Source organism: Mauremys reevesii, linkage group 2, assembly GCF_016161935.1.
Source record: "Mauremys reevesii isolate NIE-2019 linkage group 2, ASM1616193v1, whole genome shotgun sequence".
Taxonomy (NCBI): domain Eukaryota; kingdom Metazoa; phylum Chordata; order Testudines; family Geoemydidae; genus Mauremys; species Mauremys reevesii.
The window spans coordinates 130,296,422-130,321,122 of NC_052624.1; the positions used below are offsets into that span (position 1 = coordinate 130,296,422).

General features: G+C 40.3%; 1 protein-coding gene and 1 long non-coding RNA gene across 4 annotated transcripts in view; both read right to left on the reverse strand.

Annotated features, from left to right (window-relative positions):
- Positions 1-24,701, reverse strand: part of CTNND2 (catenin delta 2) — a 1,145,701-nt gene that overhangs the window by 297,183 nt on the left and 823,817 nt on the right. The window lies entirely within an intron of this gene.
- The window catches only part of LOC120397745, a 62,065-nt gene continuing 60,510 nt past the window's right edge, over positions 23,147-24,701 (reverse strand). The window contains exon 3 of the long non-coding RNA XR_005593975.1: positions 23,147-23,363. This is a non-coding gene — a long non-coding RNA (uncharacterized LOC120397745). The remainder of the gene's footprint in view (positions 23,364-24,701) is intronic.

The window sequence follows — 24,701 nt, forward strand, 5'->3', positions numbered from 1 at the left end:
TCTTGCTCTCCTCTCCCTCATTCACTCATTTTCACCACGCTGGCTCAGGGGATTGGGGTGCAGGAGGGGGTGAGGGCTCCAGCTGGGGGGTGTTGGCTCTGGGGTGGGGCTTGGGATGAGGGGTTTGGGGTGCAGGAGGGGTCTCCAGGCTGGAAGGTGGATCCAAAGGGTTTGGAGTATGGGAGGGGGCTCCAGGCTTAGGCAAGGGGTTGGGATGTGGGAGGGGGTACGAGCTCTGGGCTGGGGGAGTAGGTTCTGTGGTGTAGCCAGAATTGAGGGGTTCAGGAGGGGGGTTCAGGCTGCGGCAGAGGGTTGGGGTGCAGTGGGAGTGAGGGCTCCGGCTAGTGGTGCAGGCTCTGGGGTGGGGCAGGGGATGAGGTATTTGGGGTGTAGGAGGGTGTTCCGGGCTGGGACCGAGGGGTTTGGAGAGCAGGAGGGGGATCAGGGCTGGGGCAGGGGGTTAAAAGTCTGGTCGGCAGCACAGTGGGGCTAAGGCTCCACGCAGCTCCCAGAAGCAGCAGCATTTCCTCTCTCTGGCTCCTACGCGAAGGCGCAGCAAGGTGGCTCTTTGTGCTGCCCCATCCACAGGTGCCACCCCCCCAGCTCCCATTGGACATGGTTCCCAGCCAATGGGAGCCGCAGAGCCGGCGCTTGGGGTGTGCTGAGTTCCCTGGCTGACCCTACTCATAGGAACCAGAGGGGGACATGCTGTTGCTTCTGGGAGTTGCGCGGCGCCATGGCAGGCAGGGAGCCTGCCTTAGCCCCACTGCACCAATGACCAGACTTTTAACAGCAGTGGTCAAAAGCTGGAAACCTGGCAACGCTAAGAAGCAATGCATGAATACCTGTAATAATCTGGGCCTATATCTTTACAGAAGCTTTGTCTGTAAGGTAATTTTCGAGGAGGAAATTCCATAAGGTATAGGGGAAGGGTAGGGAAGTAATCCAAACCAATTTTTTTCCCACCCATATTAACAAAGTTTGGTCTGAATTTCATTTTTGTATCCTGCAAATTACTGTCCAAAAAAGCCAAGGGAGTGCAACGCTTGGAACGGATGCATTTTCAAACGTCTAAATATAACTACTCCACAAACCATGATCTGTACTGAGACAAACAGTCCTGTAAAAAACTGCATAAATACTGTAGACAGTAAGGCCTGAAGTGAAAAAATGCATCTGTATAAAGGATTGGAAGGGATTAGTCCTAATTGCCCAATGTTATCTCCTTCTTTAGTGCTCACTGCAGCAGCTGCATTATCAGCTGAGTTAGTTAACATGCCAGTCATTCTTATCATTAAGACTAAGTATGAGGAAAAAGAAAAGAAAAAAGGTGCATGAATAACAGATAATTGTATAAAAGAACTTGGAGTCTCAATGGGAGCTACTCCTGCCGCCCTTGACACCCAGATGACCGAATATTGTTATTATCTAAATAACTATTTCCTTTGGATCTTCTAGTGCCTCTTGTCTTTGTATAGCTTGCTGACAGACTGTAAGCTCTCCAAAGCTCTCTTGAAGTTTAAATAATAAGTAAATATTAAATTAAATATAACAAATAAATAAAAGGCCATTCAAAACCTTGTCCAATCAAACAGGTCTTGACATATGCCCTGGAGCAACCTGTGAGGAGCGCACAAAATGCTGCCCCCCGAATTCTGCCTAGGGTGCTAGAAACTCTGGCGCTTCTCCTGACTATAGTTTTCCTTAAGTTACAGCTGAGTAAACACTGAAACAGAGTGGTTATGTGGCTTGAAGAAGGTCACACAGAAAAGGAGTGGCGTAGTTAGGAGTGGAACATATAAATCCTTGCCCCCAATCCCTTGCTCTCATCACTAGTTACACTTGCTCCTGTTAATTACAGCAGATGTCTTCCTGGCTAGCATAGCTACAAAGAGCTGGACTGCACCTCAGTAGTGCCCACACTGCACCACAAATTCCACAAGCAAAAGGTGATCGTGCCTTGGATTGGTTTCCACCCTCTCTACCTTTCCTAACCCTAAAAATCTGTTAACATTATAGGTAAAAATAAAGGTTACATTGTACTCTCCCATCCGGTGGTCGTGATTTGAATCAATGTCTAGTTTCCAATCAGCTGTTTAAACTGGGCCACGTGCCAGCACTCTACAATAACACAAACAATTTAATTATCTATTTGAGAAAACCAAATCAGGAAACATAAAATCAGATTCCTGGGTTTGCAAGAGGAAGAAAAAGGAGAAAAAGTGGCTGCTAATAATCCTGAGTATCTAACATGATGGATAACTTTGCTGCTGTAAATTAGAGTTCAAACACTGATACCAAAGATAGGAGGAGAATGATGATCTATTGGATTGATATTATTAAGAAAAAGTACTCACAGTGGCCCAGCTGACCAAGGAGATGTGTGAATCTGGTATTTTTGGATCTGTAACAAACACAGGCTAATTGGAGAGACTTTCTCACTCTGAAAATACAATGCACAGTCCAAACATGGAAGAACTGCTTTTGTATCTGATGAAACTCAGAGTTCGCTTCAGTAGCTAAGCAGTATATTTTAGAGGACATCAAAGCAGCAGAGAATTTGTTGTGAAAAACTGAAAGAAAGGAGAGTGGAGGAATTTCAGAACTGGCTTCTAAAAATGGAAACAATTAGAAATAAATGAATTTACTTATGAAATGCTACTTAATTTGTTAAATAGGGTAAAAATAAATACTGAAGCTAGGCCCAAGTTGAAAATTAAAGTCACTAATCTCCCCAAGTTTAAGTGTGTTTAGATAGAGGCTTAAACTCAACAGGAGGAGTTGCTCAGCAACAAATAGCAGCAGCCCAGTTATGGGGACTGGCTAGAGGCCTCTTTAAAAATCTGGCCGAGAATGTATGTTATAATATTTATTATTGTTACATTAAGATGAAATATAACAAATTCTATTTATGCATAAATCTCTTGGGAATTAGAAAAGGAAAGATATTTTCCCTCTCTGCTGCCATATTGTAGGGCTGCAATTAGAACACTGCTATTTTGACTTTTATTAACAGCACAAATGTATAATCCATAGAAGTGAACATGAAAGACACTTGTTAAGAGGTATTTTCTAGCTGATCTATTTGAAGTTTTTCATAGGGCTAATAAGCACACTGCATGAAATGAACATGTTACGGACTCAGTGTAGGTACCGTTATATTTAGAAATCAAACAGAGACATGCTGCCTTTGTTTTGACACCCCGAGATCAGAATCATGTAAAAAATAATTAACTTCCAGAGGCTTTAGAAACTATAGTAGTGGAATAACCTGGGAAGGAGGATGGAATGTATGCTTGAATCTATCAAAGTTGTCCGTTTGTGCAAATATAGTTATTTAGAAACAGGAGACAAGGAGATATAAGTGGTATGCTGAAGAAAAAATGTATTAATTCGTGTATGTAATACATTATATATGAGATATTCAAAAATATTCAGCACTGGGCTAACTATGCTCCTCTTGACTTCAATGACAGAAGAGTTAGGCTGACACTGGGCATTTTGTACAGTGTTGCATCATCTGCATAAGAACATACATTTAGAATCATAATTCTTCATTTTCCTCAAAAAGCCACTTTTCTCAGGCATCAGGTTATCTTCCTTTTACAATGTCCTCAATAACTATTTTAAAAGGAAGTGTTAATCCCTCACAGTCCTAAAATGTGCCCTCAGCAAGCATAACTGCTTGTGCTGATTCCATCTACCTATAAATCTTAGGTTTATATAGCACCTATATATCACAATGGTGCCAGTGACTGCCCCAGACTGCAAAGACAGCATTCTAATCAGTGCTAAAGACAAACAAGCCATTTATACTATTTAGAAATTTATGGGAACCTTGTTGTTTTGGTTTGTAAATTTGGGTATTTAAGGAATCTTAGCTTTGTTTCTCAGACCTTCTGTGGCATATGCAATTCATTCAGTATGCACATTTATGTCCACACAAATCTATTTACTTTCAACTGACAAAGCCACTTTAGAAACCGCCATTGTCCTCAAAATAACATGTAATCTGCACATTGGATTCTTTAGCCTTTGGTATTGCAATAAAGCTCAGTTGCCAAAATGGCTCTCCCTACCAGGTGATTTCCAGTTCATTGCTACTGGGGGGTAGGGGAGCATTTATTGGGACTGAATGCCTTTTGACAACTGGTCATCTCTTCCCCTCTCTTGAGATGTACCTGATAAAAGTTCTAAGGACCAGCTCTGTATTGTGAAGTACAGAGTAGTGCTTCCCCACAACAGTTCAGCTCCTCTCTGCCCCTGCTGGCAACCGATCAGCTGTCAAGTGAGAAGTGGAAGTGTCCTCTGGTTCCTTCTCAACATCCATCAGTGCAAACAGATAAAATACAGGCACTGACCCAAAGGGAAGTGGAACTGAGCAGAGCACATCTTTGGCTGTTCACAAGCCTAGCTAGAAGGAAGGCAGATGGGGATGGCCGGAAAGGATCTATTGGAGGAATGGAGGAAAGAAAAGTTGGCAGGAAAACAGATGCAGAAAAATACTGTGGGAAAATAAAACAGGCAGTCATAGAAGGAAAGAAAAATGTGTAGGAAAAAGAAATGAAACACATGACAGAAATTTGATGCCAAAATGTTACAGTATATTTTTCATAAATGTATGATTTTATATTTTCAGTTATGTTAGGGCATGTGAATGTGTACAACCTCGGGAACAGGCAAGCTATAAAATTCAAATTTGAATTCTAACATCACAAAGATCAGACATCTTCAGCTCCATGGTTCTGGTTCAGGTCCATCTCTATGTACAATAGGGAACAGGGACTTGAGAAGGTGTGGTTGTCTATGGCAGGGAAGCACAGTGTCCCTATGTATGTGGAAGGGGATAACCAGAAATGGTTGGATTTTTATCAACATTGACAGTGGCCTTTTATACATTTTTATGTACACCTGATGGGAAATATATGGGCACACTTGAGGCATTTGTTGCTATTAACACAGCATCACTTTCCAACGTTATCAGGAATTCCAGATAACAGGTAACTATGCAATTGAATAAAACCTACATGTCCCATTTAAATGTTCTTTGTTCTGCATCAGAAATATTTCTCCTTCTGCATCAGGTCTAAGTTTTGGTATGTCTGAAAATAAGAGGTGGGCCCACTTTGTATCTCCCTTCCACAGCTCTCCACGCTTGGGTATGAACATGGGTGTTGCCTGACAGCACACTGTGCTGTAGCTCAGGATTCTATCTTGATTAGCTCTGGCTCACTTCCAGTTCTTGACCTCTGCCTTAGCCTATTATACCACCTCATTGGAGTCTCTTCCACCCATAGCAAACTCAAAGAATGCTGTGCTCACAGATGGCTTACTGGCTTGTAAAGAATTTCTATATATGATTTTATATGCACAAATGATTACATTAAATTGTATCAGAAAACAAATATTAATTTACATTAAAGAAATAGCATTCTAAGGCTCTTTTCTGATTCCAGTACATGCTTGGAAAGGATGGGAATGAAACGTGAGGCTTTCTGGAAAAACAAAACAAAACAGAACAACATGATTTTGAATGTGTTGGTAAGCAAATTGCTGCAGGCTTTCAGTCTAGCATACATGAGTCCAGAGAGAAACTCAGAAACATGAATTAATTTGGCATTATTAGTTTCTCAAGCCTCAAACATAATCATTTATATCAGGCAATGGAGATGTTATCAGTTGTGTATGTAAAATATCAAGAAACAACCTAAAGATAATTTTTGTCTGTATCTCATGTTCATCTTCTCCTCTTGCCTTGAAAATATATTAAACAAACCAAAAAATCATCTTCCAGCAGAATGGAAACAATGAAGTAAGATATGGAAGGCAAGGTAACGTTTGCTAGACATAAGATCTGAAATAGTTTATATTTATTATTTATTTTACGATGAGTTTCATGTTTTGTGGCGAGCATAAAAACATGATGAAATACCTGATGATTTTAAATGTATATGACAGCTATATACTTGACAGTATACCTTTATATGTACTAAATTGGGGATATGATTTTGAACATGTTCTTCTATGGGAGTGTCTAATTGGTGAGCTATTGTACATTTAACTCTCTTGTACAACACATGTCATAAATGGAAATAAAGTTAAATGAGTTAATTAGCCACTCGTGGCCATTTTAATTACAGGATACACAATCAGAGACAGATGCTGGCAAAATATTCATTATAGGGGTACTCAGAATATACTTGCAGTTGGCTGTGCAATATAATCATCTCTGAAGCCTTTGTATAACTGATTACATCTATTTTTTTACCTTCCATGAGTAAATAGCAAAACTAATTAGCTGCACACTATTAAGTTAATGCACATTTATCTACAACAATTCAATTCTGACTGTGAAATAATCCTTCTAGTCTATAATTACACTCCATCTTAATTAGCATAATTTCCACAGCACATACTTTAATAAAGAAGCTGACATGAGGGTTTGTTTTAAATGCAAGGATATTCTAGGGGGGGGAAAAGGCTACTCTAGCACAAAGGGAGACAAATATGGTTGTATCACACACCTTTTGTATTACTTCGCAAGCATAAATAAAAGGGAATAATAAGCAAATGTTTAGAACAAGTATCTGAACATGCATTTACAGAAGTGAGCAAAACTGCTAAGGACTTGGCATATCCCTCAGCGGTCCTATTGACCTTGAAGGAAGCAAAGGCGATTCCATGTTCAGTACATGTCATAGTTCCCTTATCATTGTGTGGCTCATGTCACTCACTGAGATTGACATTGGTAGATTAGCTATTACCTACATTATCTTGGTAATGGACTTTCTCCTGGAGAGCAGAGTCCTCTATTTAGTTTCCTATGGGCATTGGCAGTGCAAACTTCCTCTACGCTTCTCTCTCAGTGGGCTTCAAAGTTGACTCAGAGAGAATGGATCTAATTTTCCTCCCACTTGCACTAGTGTAAATCAGGAGTAACTCCAATGAAGTCAGTGGATTTACACTAGGGAGAATAAGGCCCAATAGCTCCATGGTAAGAAAATAATTAAGTCTCTGGGCCCATTTAAACCTTCAGTCTCTGGTGAGACTTCCAAGAAGGGTGCAATTAGCAGCAACTGTGGGATGGTTTGATCATGTGGGCAATTTATCCATGGTAACCTGGACTGAGAATACCAAACTCATTTTATCCATGGAGCAGCAGTCAGATGATAATAGTCAGTCACTCTGGGCCTCGACTGGACATGAACCAATAACCTTGAAATCTCTGCATCCCATTGTCAAGCCTCTGAATCATCCAGTTCTCCTTCTCACACTGGGTGTTGGTACATTTCAAATATATGTCCTTCAGTTGTGGAATTTAATCTCTATCAGTATACAAAAAACCAAGCCTGTCTGTCTCAGGATTTAAAAACTAAAATGAAGAAATATTTGCTTGCTGATACATTTAACTGTTCCTACATCCTGATAATTTTAAATGGATTGTTTTACCAAATGTTTTGTGACTCTTGTGAGGGATACGGAATAAGTGTACACTGCTGGTGTATTGTAGTTGCACAATTATATTGTTAATAAAATATACAAACATTTTCACCTGTGGATGGAACATTATTTATTACAGGAGATGATGACAGATATTGGGTACAATTTTCAAAAGCGACTAAGTGACTTTGAAGCAAAGGTCCCATTTTCAAAAGCACGTGCAGCCATTTAAAAACATCACAAATAAAAAACTAACTAATTTGACAGAAAATCAAGTCAAAGAGAATTCCTTGGACAACTTTAACCTTTCTCGCCATTGTAAAAAGCAGGATACTGAAGCAACAAAAGAAGTGTCATAACAACTTCCTACAAAAATTATATTTCCCTTCCTAGTATCAGGTAGGAGGAAAAGAGGCACTAGATGTGGTTTTAATCAGACCACAACTTTATTCTTAAATATCTGGGACTTCCCAACAGATAAAATTGTACGGTGCAGGTAATTCTGTATACATTTCCATATACTCTGGGAGCTGCTGTCCGCCATCCTCCTTTCCTATCCTGGTCCCAGCCATCCCACTGCTGGGCTCTCCTGCCCCTCTTATGAGGATTAATGGGACTTTAAAGGAGGGAGGCTTGACTCCTTGCCATACCCATCATCATAGCCCCGAACCTCCCTTTGTCGAAAATGCCTCCTTTCAATCCTTCACCAGTCCATTCCCTATAGAGTACCTGCACTAGACATCCACCATGAGCCTACATATGAGTTGCAATATTATAGCCTAACTCCCACTTTCCTACCCCACTGGACTCCTAACCCATTCTGGGGCAGGTGAAAAACCCACCTCACCTTGGTCAATCTGCAGTGAGGGAAAATTCCTTCCCAGCTTCCTCAGAAAGGAGCAACTAGCATAATGCCTAGAGTGGATGATGCTATGGAGATATAAAAAAAAGACAGCCTCTTTTCCTCAGACATATGCATGTCTATTAGCCATTCACCACCAACTCATAGATTTTAAAGTCAGAAGGGATCATCATGATTATTTACTCTGACCTCCTGCACATTGCAGGCCATAAAACCTCACCCACCTCCTCCTGTAAAAGACCCCTAACCTCTGGTGGAGTTACTGAAGTCCTCAAATCATGGTTTAAAGACATCAAGTTACAGAGAATCCACCATTCAAACTAGTTTAAACTTGCAAGTAACCTGTGCCCCCTGCTGCAGAGGAAGACAAAAAAATCCTAACTGCTTAGTAGTCACTAGACTCATTAATATCTACCTGCTAATCATTCATCTTCCTTACTACCACTGCCATATTCCCTAGTACTGTAGCTAGGTGAGAAGTCTTATGTTCCGTGGAAGTGCTGGTAGGCTAGACAGCGATTTCCTTCAGGGACAACAAAGTAATTTGGATAAGGGATGACATTTTCAATTGTCAAAATGTTAATTAATAATATGGGGTTTGCAGTTCTAGAAGATTTACTTTGCAATAGTCTTACATGCCATATCAAAACAAATTTGACACATCATGTGATGTGCTATGTCCCATTACGACACATGACAATAAAAGCAAATGTTCAAAATGTTTATTCATCTCTGTAAATTTCATTAGTTGCATTTTATGCTTAAGAGCTCTACAATACATTTTGTCCCTGTGTACTATACACTGCACACATTTTTCATGAGTAATGGGCATACCTGAATTGATATTGACAGTAAAACACAAGTTCATTGGAATTGTTTGGGACACCATATTGTCTCATTAAACCAGGAAAGAAAGCACTGAATTAATCGCTTAAAACACAGTGTAATAAGGTATGCTGGCCCTTTAAGGGTAGAGGGGGCCAGAAGGTCCTCTTACAGGAAGCTGGAATGAACGTAGGCCCAAGAAATGGCCTTTTAAGAAATGGACAGGAGGAAGAGGTCCTGGGGAACTAGTAGTTGGATGGGCGGGGGGGGGGGGGGGGTCGGAAACAGAACACTGTCCCTTTAAGGTGCCAAGACCAGAAGCCCTATAGTGTAGCATGGGGCAGGGCTCCACTCTCTTCTAGCCAATCGAGAGGCGCTCTCTGGAGGAAGACAATTATACAGACTGCCTTCTCCCTCAGAATAGGGGAGGTGCTGATTGGAAAAGCAAGCTTGAGCCAGAAGGGTGAGCTCCAGTTAAAAATGGCTAAGAGAGGTGACCTTGTCAAAAATGGATGCTGACAAGGGAAGAGCTCTGTGAGGGTGGCAGAAGAGCCAGAGGTAAGTGTGAACTCTTGGGTTGCAGTGCTGAACTTTATATTTGAGACATTAAGGACTATGTGAGACTATTTGTAATAATTAAACGAGCCCCAAATGGAAGGTGGTTCTGCTTATAAGAGAGGCTCATGAGTGTCCCTGAAAAGGGAGAACAGAGGGAGGGTGCTGAAGGCATATGCGTTAGCCCCGTTACTTGCAGTCAACATTTAAAAGTTAATAGCATAGAGCCTGGAAATGCAACCGAGAACACTAGGACAAAGCCGACAGGACCTGGGCTTTTATAGTCTCATCTGAATGACATTCTTCTCCCTTTCCCCCACTAAACTGCACGTGTCACAATGTTTTCTGCCAGGATTCTAGCTTCCAGTTCAATGGTGCTCAGGTATTGCTAATCAGATGCTTAGACCACTCGGTCATCACCTTTGGAAAAATAACACAGTGACCATTAACTAGAGCTGGGGTAGGCAACCTATGGCACGGGTGCCGAAGGTGGCATGCGAGCTGATTTTCAGTGGCACTCACAGTGCCCGGGTCCTGGCCACCGGTCCAGGGGGCTCTGCATTTTAATTTAATATTAAATGAAGCTTCTTAAACATTTAAAAAACCTTATTTACTTTACATACAACAACAGTTTAGTTATATAGTATAGACTTATAGAAAGAGACCTTCTAAAATGTTAAAATGTATTACTGGCACGCAAAATCTTAAATTAGAGTGAATAAATGAAGACTCGGCACACCACTTCTGAAAGGTTGCCGACCCCTGAACTAGAGCTATGAAATGATGGAGCAAAATGACTAGAAATTCTCCCCCTGCCATCAAAACAAACAAATAAACCCAACAAACTTATATTCACTAGATGATGAAAAGAAACAAAGTAAAAAGAAGTAATTTTACTAGCAGTTAGAAGCCATATCACACAGAGGCCGCTTTATCACTTTGACCGTGGTGTAAATGTTTATCCCACCAGGTTAAGCTTTAAAACTCAAATTCATAACTTCTGCCTTCACATTGCCAGTACTTTACTGTTTCCATATTTTCATCTAGTAATTTAACAACAAGCAATACAAGACTCCTTGTGATCCTAAGCTATTAGACTGTTAGTGAGATTGGTTTTCATCCAATTGAGATATAAAAGGTTAGTCAGTACTCTTAAAGCTGCTGAATTGCAGCATCAGTTCATGTCACTGCTGAGAAGCAGCGTGATGGAAGCTCTAATTCTTCACTTCCTGTATTATCTATATATCAAGTATAGTCTCTCTCCCCATGTATTTTCTTTCAGTAAAAGACATAAGGCCCAAATGTTGCTCAAACTAGGTTTACACAGGCAAAGTGCATACAGTTACATGAAGGGAAGTTTCTACCATGCATCATTTGAGAAGTATACAGGAATTCCCTCGTTCCCTTAGGTGGAGAGCCAGGAAAATGCCATAAAAATCATGGCTTGCAATTATTAATTTCCTCCAGGTAATATATTTCTTATGAGTACAGGAAACATTTTCCCCACCCCCCACTTTACCAGGAACTTTACTGGCACACCACACTAAGTATCTATATCTAAGGCTACCTGCATTTTATGCAACTCTTAAGTAGGCACATTTCCTTCCTGGGCACTGTGGTTGTCCTGAATTGTGGGGAGGAAGATTCTACAGCTCTTTCCAGGGTATGGCTGCCTCAACTGGCCAGAAGGTTCTGCTATTCTGTGCTGGGCTTTCTGTGTCCACAAGGCACGAGAAATGCAGCTTCATTTCATCTGCTTACTGTTCTTACTCTACCCTGTGTTTAGAAATCATCTTGCTACGATGTCTTTAAAAATGTTTGCCAAAATTACCTCTAGAACTGGTTCAAAAGTTTTAGTGAAAACAAAACTTCGATAAAGAAGGGGGGAGAAAAATGAAATATTTTCTGACTCAATTCAGTTACAACACAGCAGTAACAGAATATATTTTATACTTACAATAGGAATAACTGTGTTCTCTCAAACATCACTTTATGATTACTGTTGGAAAATGCTAACTTTAAGTAGTGACCCTATACACTGAAAATACATCCTTAAAAATGCCACATTTTGAATACCTCCCATCTCCCTGATGGAAACCTAATTACCTATAATCTTCCTGGTGAAACTGTCGCTGGAGGACAATTCCCGACACATCAGCTGTATCCGTTAATCATCTAAACAATATTTCATGGTCAATAATAATCAAAGTTATTAAGAGGTCCAGTATAACCAAAATAGTCAAATGACTCCAATCCACAGAGAGCAATTCAAGCTCCAAAGGATGATCATAATCCAGACTGGAGCCTCCCCAGGACACACATCTGGAATGGAATGGCCACTATCTTTCAAATCGCCTTCCCCCACCTGGGGAGACTGAACAGCAATTAGAAGGCACTCAAACATGAAGATATAATTTATTGAGGAAGAAGTATGTCTGATGGTTAGTAACCTCTTTTTGCAAAACATCTTAAATACTTGTCAATAATAGCTTCAGAGCCACACCACTTGCTTTAAGCAATCAGGACAGACAAAGGTTTGAACCACAGATGGTAAGCTGCAAGGAACCCAGAAAACTATGGATATCCTAATCAGAAACCAGGTCAAACCCAGCCAGGAAGCAATCCATTGGGAGTCCATAGCTTTTGTAATCAAAAGCCCTCAAGAGACCAGTCTTGAGCCAATTTATCTTAATCTAAAAGGATGTCAGCATCTCATTAGAGCAATCACTAGGCGGGAATACTAATGGAGCAAGGAAGACTTAGAGGAAGGGTGCACAAACTCCTGGATTGGGGTGGAAGAGAGATGGAACAGGCCCCTCTACCTACATCTGGGCATAAAGGAATATGCATGGACGACAGGATTTTCTTTGCTTTCACTGGTTGTGTTGGGGAGGATAAAGGAGCTCATTGGCTATCATGAGCTCCTTCCCCCTAAAATTTAAAACTTGCTTGGGTTTGCAAGAGCTATCTTGACTTTGTGATTGTAGGTTTAAGACTGTACATCATGGATTGGCAACGTTTGGCATGGGGCCCGTCAGGGAAATCCGCTGGCGGGCCGGGACAGTTTGTTTACCTGCAGCGTCCACAGGTTCTGCCGATCACAGATCCTACTGGCCGTGGTTTGCTGTTCCAGGCCAATGGGGGCTGTGGGAAGCGGCGGCCAGCGAACTGAGGCCAGTGGGAGCTGCGATCGGCCGAACCTGCGGACGCTGCAGGTAGCTATCTTCTGGGATGACGCTTTGCTGTCTAAAGACATTTCTGTTTGTACAGGGTAGTTCAGGACGAGAAAGACCTCTTCATTAGATGTGAAAACTAGAAAGTGCACAGAATTTTTTACATTTTCAAATTAATAATAGACTCAAACACTGACTACAATTAAAAATATCAGTGTAATAGCAGAACTAACTGATACTTTCACTACACAAAGCATTTGTATCCTTTCACGCACATTCTAAAAATGTTTCTGGAACAGGGATGTGCCTTTTTTCACAAAGTTATTAATTGATCAGAAGACTGCTTCTGAACCAACAGGGTATTTTTGGAAGGATACCAACATGTTGAATTTGCATTGTTGATTACCACTGATCAGAATATTCTGATATTGGAATCATTACCTACTGCATATAACCTGCACTTTTTTGAGAACTACCTTGTACCATTATTGGTGATATTCATTGCCAGATGGCACAGTCTGATTATTTGGACCTGGTTTCTTGTTTTCTGTGATGGATGCTTAGTGGGAGAAATTACTTCACACCACTTAACCTCTCTGTCCTATTAAAGGGTGGTCCTGGCACATAACCAACAAGCCAAGAGGGGGACGGGAGAGTTCACTGAGAAACATCAGGGCTCCCTCTGAGAAATAGCAGGCCATCCTCTCACTCAAGAGAAAACCAGATTTTTGGGGCTGGGATCTTGGGTTCCCATTTACAAATATTACTCATTTCCCTGCATAATGTTCTTAGGTGTTCATTTATGTATAGGCACAGCAGAGCCAATTTTTATAATTTCCACAAATAATACAGATATTTACTTTTAAGCATTTTTCTGTTGTTATTGTTTTAAATGTTCACAGTTGCAAGAAATTATGGGGGAATTAGAGGGGGGTCAGACAATAATTATTTAATGACAGCAGAGGCTGATATTCAAAAAGTTAAAGTTTATAACTTTAAACACAAACTGTCAACATCACATATCATAAAAAAATAAAAAAAAAAAAATAAATCTCAAAAGCACTTTTTTTCTTTTTTTGCTTATATATCATTTATATCAATCAATAATCATTTTTTACATTTTTGTGTGTGTGTGTGTGTGTGTATTAATTTAATTTTTACCACCAAAAAAAAAAAAAAAAAAAAAATCTATTTACATACAAATGGGCATGGTTTCTTTTTTTCCAAAGCCCCTTTCTTTCCTTATTCTGCCTAGATCCTAATTATGAACACTCTGAACCTTTTTCTTAAGTATGAGTTACACTAAGGATACTCTAACCATTTATTTATCCATACTAATCAAGGACCATAAAAAACATACACTAATGCACATGTACAGTGACATTTCAAAATATATAATGACTTTTTATGAATAAGCACACTATATATATTACAACAAAAAGTCCTACAGTTTATCAAGGATTGAAAAATTGATCAGACACCTATTAATCAGAGGATAAGAAAAACGAGGGTGGTGGGCACCAGTGAGGTCTGGTGCAATGTGCTGATCAGAAACCCAGCACAGCTTACTGACAACTACTGTGAAAGGTAGGTGTGCGTGTGGGCATGTGTGCACCCAGACACACGCTGGGATTGCAATGAGGTTGTTGTCCCTGGAAACCAATGTGGGGGGTCCTATCCATCATATCAATCTTTGGTTAGTAAATATCTAATGAGATATAAAGACCTGAAATCCTGTGAGTGATCTGCAGACTGAAGTTCTGAGCAAATAGAGCAGGGGTGTGCAACCTTTCAGAAGTTTTTTGCCGAATCTTCATTTATTCACTCTAATTTAAGGTTTCACATGCCAGTAATACATTTTAACCTTTTTAGAAGGTCTCTTTCTAGAAGTCTATAATATATAACGAAGCTATTGTTGTATGTAAAGTAAATAAGGTTTTTAAAATGTTTAAGAAGCTTCATTTAAAATTAAATTAAAATGCAGAGCTCCCCTCTTCCCCCCCTCCGGACCAGTGGCCAGGACCCGGGCAGTGTGAGTGCCACTGAAAATCAGCTCGCATGCCGCCTTCGGCACTGGTGCCATAGGTTGCCTACCCCTGAAATAGAGTCTCCTTGTCACACCCATTTTATATTGGTTTAATGTCACTCTCTTCAATGGAGAAATGATGTGGTGTGACAGGAGAATAGCACCCAGAAACCTTGCAAGATTAGATCTCTGATTCCCCTTTCGACATGCACTTACACAGTAGAAATCACAAACGTCAATGATAATTAAAACTCTTGTAAGGGGAGGAAATACATCCCTAAATGTTTCCAGTGCCCAGATATATTTAAACCAAGCAGGATCAAATACATCTAATTTTAATAATATTAAAATGAAATCCAAACTAATTTGTTTCACTGATTTCCTTTTCACAGGAGTACAAAAAAATCTGATTGACTGTAATTGTAAAAGACCATACTTCTTAAAAGAAAACATGACAGAATATCTTAGAAATTCTTATAATAAAATGTTTTCGATGCACACTATTTTATCTACAGTTTATCTATAGTTTAACCTTTATAATTAATGTATAACCAGTCACCTACGCATGATGAAATATTATATTTCTATTTGGCATGTTTTCAGTTTGGACACATTTCTTAATGGAACAATATAAACTTCAAGTATAATTGCTTGGTCTTATAATACAATGCTCCTTCCCCTCCAGCTGGGGCAATGGAAATTTGGGACTGGTATGTCACACTAGTTTGCAGTGGGATAGTTGTGATTATTTTTAGCTAAACAAGAAGGACATGCATTTTAACTGCCAGAGTTAGACAATTTTGAACACATGCAATTTGAGTGCACTGCCATCATGTTAGCAAATTGCACTACTGAGCAGTCTCAACTTTATTAGATTCTTAAATCCTAATTGTTTCAGGTTGATATGACATAGCACGTTTCAGCTCCTACTGTGAGTGATGTTGATTTTAACCCACAAAAACAAAAAAACTAAAACCAAAAAACCCACAACCTCCCTCACCTGTATCTTCCCACATAGTAGGTTTCTGTGTGAGTTTGAATGCTAATGGGTTTTTGTTGTTGTTGTTGCTTTAGTGTGAGGATATTAAAACTTATCTCTAGTACAAGCACAACATGAGTGAATATTGAAATTTTCTAGTTTTTTGTAGTGTTTTCATTGTACTAATGTTAACTGTATTTATTTACTTATTTACATTTTTATTTTCATAAAACCCTTAGTGACTGATCCTGCCTTTAGATGCTGAAGCATTACTGGGTTTCATTTAACTAGGCTACAGTAGACTGTGCAGATTTATCGATTAAATGATGTTACAAGTTACAATTTGAAGCAACGGTCACATGTAGCACCGAGTCCTCTCATTTAGCTACTAGCTCCGTTGCTGAGAGTAGAGGAACTGTATCTACTGCAACAGGATCCAAGGTCTCTTAGGCCCCCAATTCAGGAAAACACTCAAGCAAGTACTTAAGTCCATACATATTCAGAAAAGCACCTAGGCATATACTTAATTGATGTTTGGAATAGGAATTGTTTTCTGAATTTGGGCCTTAGCCAGATTCTTAGTAATTTACATTGCTCATCACTGGTCTCAGGCAACTAGAGAAGTGGAAAAAGCTAGCGGGAAGAAATTAAAACAATTGACCACTCAGCTACTGGCTGGGACAGATTCATATGGCTCAGACAACAAACAGAAATTGTTTCCACACGATAACACTGATGCAAATTTAGGGCAAAAGGCATTTGAGCCATTTAAACTTATTCCACACTTAATGCAGCATTCACAATGCCTTACTTTGGTCTACCACTTTTTAGAGTTGTCAGTCCCATAGAGAGAACCTCAAATCTCTATTTTTAGGAGAACTGTTGGTACTATAAGCCTTCCTCTCCTCACAAGGAAGACCAAGGCCAAATGACACACCACTCTGACATTTGCTGAGTCAGGACTGAGACTTAAATCAATTCACTAGACAGATACATCTATGATTAATGATATTTAAATTTTATGCATTCTTCATTCTTCCAGCAATCTATTGCCTAATTACTAGAGCTGTATGAAATACTTGTAATGAAACTAAAAACCAAGATAAACTTATCTAGTTTGGGGTTGCATTATGAATTTGAGACTCATCACAAATTCCTTTAAAAGTGGGCTGTGGTTTGGCAATGCAGCCATATGAAAATCAGATTCTGGTTTCGGCTAAATTGTGCTGGATTTGTTTAAACCCAAAGCTTAAAGTGGAATTCAAGGGATGTGAAACCAGGGAGTGGAAAGTTAAGAAAGTGTTTATGCAGAATCCTGTGAACCAAAACTACAGAGCTCTAAACATTAATACCACTTTTGTTGTTTAGTCGTGTAAACACACTAAATAGTTTTGAGGATGGATTTAAAGGCATGATGAGTTGGATTCTGAGAAGTTCTGAGCACTCAAGAGTTCATTCTTTTCAAAAGCAATTGTGGGTGCTCAGCATCAGATCAAGCCCAATGTACATAGAATAGAATAGAATAGAATAATAGAATAGAATCTCAGGGTTGGAAGGGACCTCAGGAGGTCATCTAGTCCAACCCCCTGCTCAAAGCAGGACCAAACCCAACTAAATCATCCCAGCCAGGGCTTTGTCAAGCCTGACCTTAAAAACCTCTAAGGAAGGAGATTCCACCACCTCCCTAGGTAACCCATTCCAGTTCTTCACCACCCTACTAGTGAAAAAGTTTTTCCTAATATCCAACCTAAACCTCCCCCTCTGCAACTTGAGACCATTACTCCTTGTTCTGTCATCTTCTACCACTGAGAACAGTCTAGATCCATCCTCTTTGGAACCCCCTTTCAGGTAGTTGAAAGCAACTATCAAATCCCCCCTCATTCTTCTCTTCTGCAGGCTAAACAATCCCAGTTCCCTCAGCCTCTCCTCATAAGTCATGTGTTCCAGCCCCCTAATCATTTTTGTTGCCCTCCGCTGGACTCTCTCCAATTTATCCACATCCTTCTTGTAGTGTGGGGCCCAAAACTGGACACAGTACTCCAAATGAGGCCTCACCAGTGCTGAATAGAGGGGAATGATCACATCCCTCGATCTGCTGGAAATGCCCCTACTTATACAACCCAAAATGCCATTAGCCTTCTTGGCAACAAGGGCACACTGTTGACTCATATTCAGCTTTTCATCCACTGTAACCCCTAGGTCCTTTTCTGTAGAACTGCTGCCCAGCCATTCGGTCCCTAGTCTGTAGCAGTGCATGGGATTCTTCCGTCCTAAGTGCAGGACTCTGCACTTGTCCTTGTTGAACCTCATCATATTTCTTTTGGCCCAATCCTCTAATTTGTCTAGGTCCCTCTGTATCCTATCCCTACCCTCCAGCGTATCAACCACTCCTCCCAGTTTAGTGTCATCTGCAAACTTGCTAAGGGTGCAGTCCACACCATCCTCCAGATCGTTAATGAAAATATTGAATAAAACCGGCCCCAGCACCGACCCTTGGGGCACCCCACTTGATACCGGCTGCCAACTAGACATGGAACCATTGATCACTACCCGTTGAGCCCGACCATCTAGCCAGTTTTCTATCCACCTTACCGTCCATTCATCCAGCCCAGACTTCTTTAACTTGCTGGCAAGAATACTGTGGAAGACTGTATCAAAAGCTTTGCTAAAGTCAAGAAATAGCACATCCACTTCTTTCCCCTCATCCACAGAGCCGGTTATCTCATCATAGAAGGCAATTAGGTTAGTCAGGCATGACTTGCCCTTGGTGAATCCATGCTGACTGTTCCTGATCACTTTCCCCTCCTTTAAGTGGTTCAGAATTGATTCCTTGAGGACCTGTTCCATGATTTTTCCAGGGACTGAGGTGAGACTGACTGGCCTGTAGTTCCCTGGATCTTCCTTCTTCCCTTTTTTAAAGATGGGCACTACATTAGCCTTTTTCCAGTCATTCGGGACCTCCCCCGATTGCCATGATTTTTCAAAGATAATGGCCAATGGCTCTGCAATCTCATCGGCCAACTCCTTTAGCACCCTCGGATGCAGCGCATCTGGCCCCATGGACTTGTGCTCGTCCAGCTTTTCTAAATAGTCCCGAACTACTTCTTTCCCCACAGAGAGCTGGTCACCTCCTCCCCATCCCGTGCTGCAGAGTGCAGCTGTCTGGGAGCTGACCTTGTCTGTGAAGACAGAGGCAAAAAAAGCATTGAGTACACTAGCTTTCTCCACATCCTCTGTCACTAGGTTCCCTCCCTCATTCAGCAAGGGGCCCACACTTTCCTTGACTTTCTTCTTGTTGCTAACATATCTGAAGAAACCCTTCTTGTTACTCCTAACATCTCCGGCTAGCTGCAACTCCAAGTGTGATTTGGCCTTCCGAATTTCACTCCTGCATGCCTGAGCAATACTTTTATACTCCTCCCTGGTTATTTGTCCAATCTTCCAGTTCTTGTAAGCTGTTTTTTTGTGTTTAAGACGAGCAAGGATTTCACTGTTGAGCCAAGCTGGTCGCCTGCCATATTTACTTTTCTTCCTACACATCGGGATGGTTTGTTCCTGCAACCTCAATAAGGATTCTTTAAAATACAGCCAGCTTCCCTCGACTCCTTTCCCCTTCATGTTATTTTCCCAGGGGACCTTGCCCATCAGTTCCCTGAGGGAGTCGAAGTCTGCTTTTCTGAAGTCCAGGGTCTCTGGACTATTACATACTATTACAGCCCATTTCTTCCTTAACAAGGAGCAGATTCACAACAATATATGAAATTCCCATTAATAACAACAGGCATTATGTACATACATCAGAAGAAGACTACAAGCAAGAGTGTACAAATAAAGCTAACCACTGAATTATTCTTTGGAGTTAAATGGTGAAAAGAAAAATAAAGAAGATGAGTTTCAGGGGTGCTGAACTCTCAAAACACAACAGGAGCTTTGTGTGCTCAGTACCTCTGAAATTTAGGCCCAAAATATTTAACTATATAAGTTCACTTATTTCTGTTTTCTGGAGAGAAAGAGGCAGAGAGAGAATTACATTGATCTAGAGAGAACTCAAAATATGGAAAATATTTATTTTCCAATTATAAATTTTATTACTCAATTTTTGTTACTTAAGTAAATGAGAAACTTTATAAACTCATTTTTAAGAACAACAAATGCTTATGTGATCTACTTCTCTATTATTTTCAGATTCTGCAATTTGCTTCTTCAATGAAGAGTAAAAATTTGATTTAGATAAACACAGTTGTTTACATCCTTTTGTGAAATGTTTCTCAGATGAACTGTAAAACAGCTATTAGTTCTGGATACCCAAAGGAATAGTAAAATTCTTGCTAACATGAACACATGCAGAAATTTCTAATGAGATCTTTAGGTCTTTGATTTTATCAGGTATTCATCTACACAGAATCATATACATTAGAGATGGAAAATGCTATTAGAGGACCCAGTCCATCTCTAACCTAGTGCAATATAATCTGAAAGAATATTTTCTAATATGTTCTTTTATCTTTAAACTTCTCAAGCAATAGTATTTCTACCACTTTCCCTGGGAGACTACTCCTGAAATCTAATGCATCTCAAATGTCATAGAAAGCCTAATATTTCCTATTCATGATTTTATCCCATCATTCCTAACTATTTCTTTGCACGACACTAAATTTCTTTCCATATTGAGTGTTTGTACCCATGAATATCTGCCCAGAACTAAAGGCAATATATAGCTGTGGATTCAAAGGAAAGGGAAGGGCTAGATTCATGAAGAAACTTAGGCACGGTGAGACTGAACATCACCACACCAATATTTTAGGCACCTGGAAAATCACTGTGTCACAAAGCCTGAGTTAGGTGCTTGGGCTCCCCTACATATTCCCATTCTCACCGCTGTGTATTCCAATATGGTTGCTTCCTCCTCTTCCTTGCTGCCTAAGAAGCATTGAAAGCACAGAAGAGATAGTATTTCTGGTCTCAGTTCCTGTGCCTCTGGCAACTGACAGCAGCAATTCCTGGTAAAGTTCTGCTCAGCTCCAGGACGGTGTATGTCCAGTTATTGTGTGTGGATGGTACATGTGTAGTCCAGTAGGTCTGTCAGAGCTGTGTGGGGCTGGAGCATGCTCGATGCAGATAGAAACTTTGGAAAAATTAGCTGCTAAATTCTAACATGTATATGCAAGATGAGATTTTTCAGGGGCTTATAATTTGACCAATTTGGGGCAGATTTTCACAGGAATGGCTAAAAGCACATCTCTGACATCAGGGCAACCACTCCCCTCCATTGTAGATCCCTGATCCAAAGAATAAGGCTGCTAGAGTTTCTCAGCTAAAGGGTTGTGGTTTTTTTTAACATGGACAAAACTATATACCCCCCCACCATCTAATTCTTAGAAATGGCTGACCTGTTTTAGCAGAAATCTTCAAACATAAATAAATAATCATTTAAAATAAATCAATCTGAGGTAGACTCTTGGCATAGAAAATTGCAGACAGAAAGGTTAAAGTCTGGAAAAGTTTGTAAGGTCTTATAGTGGAAAGTGTTGGGAACTTTATGTATAATATAAATGGGATAAGGGCTGATTGGGAATTTTTTGCTGGAATGAATTTCTTTCTTTTTTTTAATTGGTAAATGCAGTTTCCACAAAATTGAAATTTTCCACAGGAAACATTTAATTATGAGTCAATTCAGCATTAAACTGCATTTCCCTATTGTGGTGCTTTGCTTGGCGGGAGTTGTTCAAGTCACCATTTTCTCCTATGGATTGGGCTCACTGCAGTACTACATCTTCCATGATGCAATGCAGACTTCACTCTAGCCAAGCTCTGTGGTACATCATAGGAGTCATACGACTACAGGTGTGTATGGGAGATGAAGTCCTGCCAGAGAACGTAGCCAATAAAGGAGAATGGTGCAATCAGAACTATTACTATTACTACTATTACTACCTGACTCAATGTACCACAATAGCAAAATGCAGTTTAATACTGAAATAACTCAAAATGAAGTGTCAGTTTTGGGCCAGTTCAACAAACTGAACCAAAATATATTAATTTGAAGGAAAAAACAAGTTTTAGATCAAAATGAAATGTTTCAACATTTCCAAACTGAAATTTGTTTTTCCATGGAAAATTTCAATATTTCAATTCTTCGTCTGGATTTGGGATGAAAACAAATGTTGAAATATTGGAATTTCCTTCAGGTAATAATTCCAGTTTTCACTGAGGTAGAGGCAGCATTTCCAGTTCTTCCTATAATACACCTTTCCCTTCATATACATAAGGCCCCAGTCCTGCAATGGAATCTGCCCCAGGGACACATTCACTGTATGTAGTCCCAGTGACTTAAATGAGAATCTCTGTGGGTGTAAGGGTCTGCATGGATAGATTCCTTTGCAGGATCAGGGCCTATATTTATCAAACACAAAAAGCTTGTTCAGATTAGACAGGATTGGGACTGTAGACTAAAATACTTTATCTGCCCCAAAGAGTTTATTTAAGATAATATGCAACAAATGGATTTAACAAACTACAGTTAACTGGGAGAAGATTACATAAAATGGCAAGTACATAACTGGATGATTGTTTATTTTATTAGAACATGGTGGTTTGCTTTTTTTCAATCTCTTTATCCATTTTTTCCCTTCTGCTAGTTTCTAGGGGTTCTTTCGCCTCTTAAGATCCTCTGCACATTTCCCCATGCTTAACTGCTTTAGCCTTTTTTTAAAAATAGTTTTAGCTAATTTATAAAGTCTTCACAGCTGCTTATCATAAAATGTAGAAAATAGTGTAATCAAAACAATAACAAATGAGCATGAATAAGAGTTTTAGCCCTCATAACAGACAGGGCCGGCTTCAGACCCCAGCGCGCCAAGCGCGCGCTTGGGGTGGCGTCCTGCGGGAGGGCGGCAGGCGGCTCCGGTGGACCTCCCGCAGACGTGCCTGCGGAGGGTCCACTGGTCCCGCAGCTCCGGTGGAGCATCCGCAGGCATGCCTGCGGGAGGTCCACTGGAGCCACGGGACCAGCGGACCCTCCGCAGGCACGTCTGCAGGAGGTCCATCGGAGCCGTGGGACCGGCGACCGCCAGAGCCCCCCCCCCGCGGAGTGCTGCCCTGCTTGGGGTGGCGCAAATCCTAGAGTCGCCCCGATAACAGAGTCCCCTTTTCCTTGATCCTACAGTGAAGTCCTAATGCTGTGTTTGGGACTTCATAATGTGTAACCACAACAAATACCATGCTTTTATGAATATCACATTATAACTTTAATACAGAGTCAAAGAGTGAGATGATGGACAGCAAGGCACACTTTTAGATTAAGTAAATGTGGCATGGAAAAATAAGTGACAAGTAAGTGCTGTTTTAAGTCTTCTATGCTGGCAAGTTTTCTGTAAGGTACCATATATGTCAAAGTCTCTCCTGGATAATATTGCTGCGTCACAAAAAATGTTCAGAAGTATATATGCTTTACACGAAATTCATTTTGACACATGGCAGCTCTGAAAATGTAGTTCACCTATCCTGCATACAAGAAAATGGAATATTTTCAGAAAGAAATTTAAATGCTTCTTTCCTGGTGATGGATTGCAAAATAGATGGATGAAAGGGACAAAATCTATCTTGGTTTCTTTAAAGTAACAGGGAATTTCAATTTGATACCAATTACTAACTTTAAACACATCACTGAGATTTTCAAAACCATATAAGGGATTAAGACGCAGAACTACGAATAATTGCTATGTGAGTTGTATGGTTAATTTCTCTAGTTGGCTTTGAAATTCTGAATGGGAAATTTTATTTCCAGAAATTACAGTGATTTTAAATACATTATGTAAATATATTATTCTGTAAGACCAGCCACATTTACATGGTCTTCTTTAGCCACCCAGCTTCCAAATGCACCTTTGAGTGCAGAAGGTGGGGGCCCACAAGTATTCTAAAAATTAATACTGGCCACTCCAGGCTTGTATTAAACTCCCAAGGTTACAGCTTTTCTCTGACCTGGGATGGGTAGATGCTGCCACCACCCAAGCGCAAAAAAACCCCCTTTGAGATCCTAGGAAGATGCACTTGGGAATTCCTTCCCGTGGGGTACCCTCAAGGCCCCCTCACCCACCACAGGAAAGAGCTGAGAAAGAAAACAAAGGAAATAAACTGTTGCCACCAGCTAATTAAACAACATATGCACAAACCTCTTAGGGCACAAAAATCCAATCCTGTTCTTTAAAAAAGGTAATTTTTATTGAAAACAAAAAGAAAGGAAATACATTTGGAACTTAGGCTTTTTGCTAGATTAAAAAAAAACAATTACAAAAATTAAGCATCAAGATAGCTCTCTTGAGGTCCAGCTTAAAGGTTACAAGCAAAACAAAATCACCTGGGGTTAGCACAAAGGAGCCCACAAACTATTATTAAAGAAATAAAAGACACAAACCTAATCACATCTTCCTAGAAACTTCCTGATCTACTTACATATCTGGGGTTTCAAATGCGTAGTTTCTAGGTATGATCTGATGATTTTTCATACCTGGCTCAAAGCTTGTTACAGCATAGTTCCAGCCTGGTTCCTGTTCTCCGGGAGAACAACACAGATAGACAAAGGGAAATTTTTTTCCCGATTTAAAAAAGTTCTAGCCTTCCCATTGGCTCTTTTGGTCAGGTGCCCACTCCCTTCCTTTTCCTTATGGACTTTTTAATCCTTTACAGGTAAAGCAAGTAGAGAACAGCTACTAACAGGGATTTTATAGATAACTGGCTGGCTGGGTGTCCATAAAAGGGAGCTACTTCCCTTCATTTATCACAATGCCAGATACATCAAACCACAATATGTGGTCAGTATAACTGAAGGTGTCAGGTGAG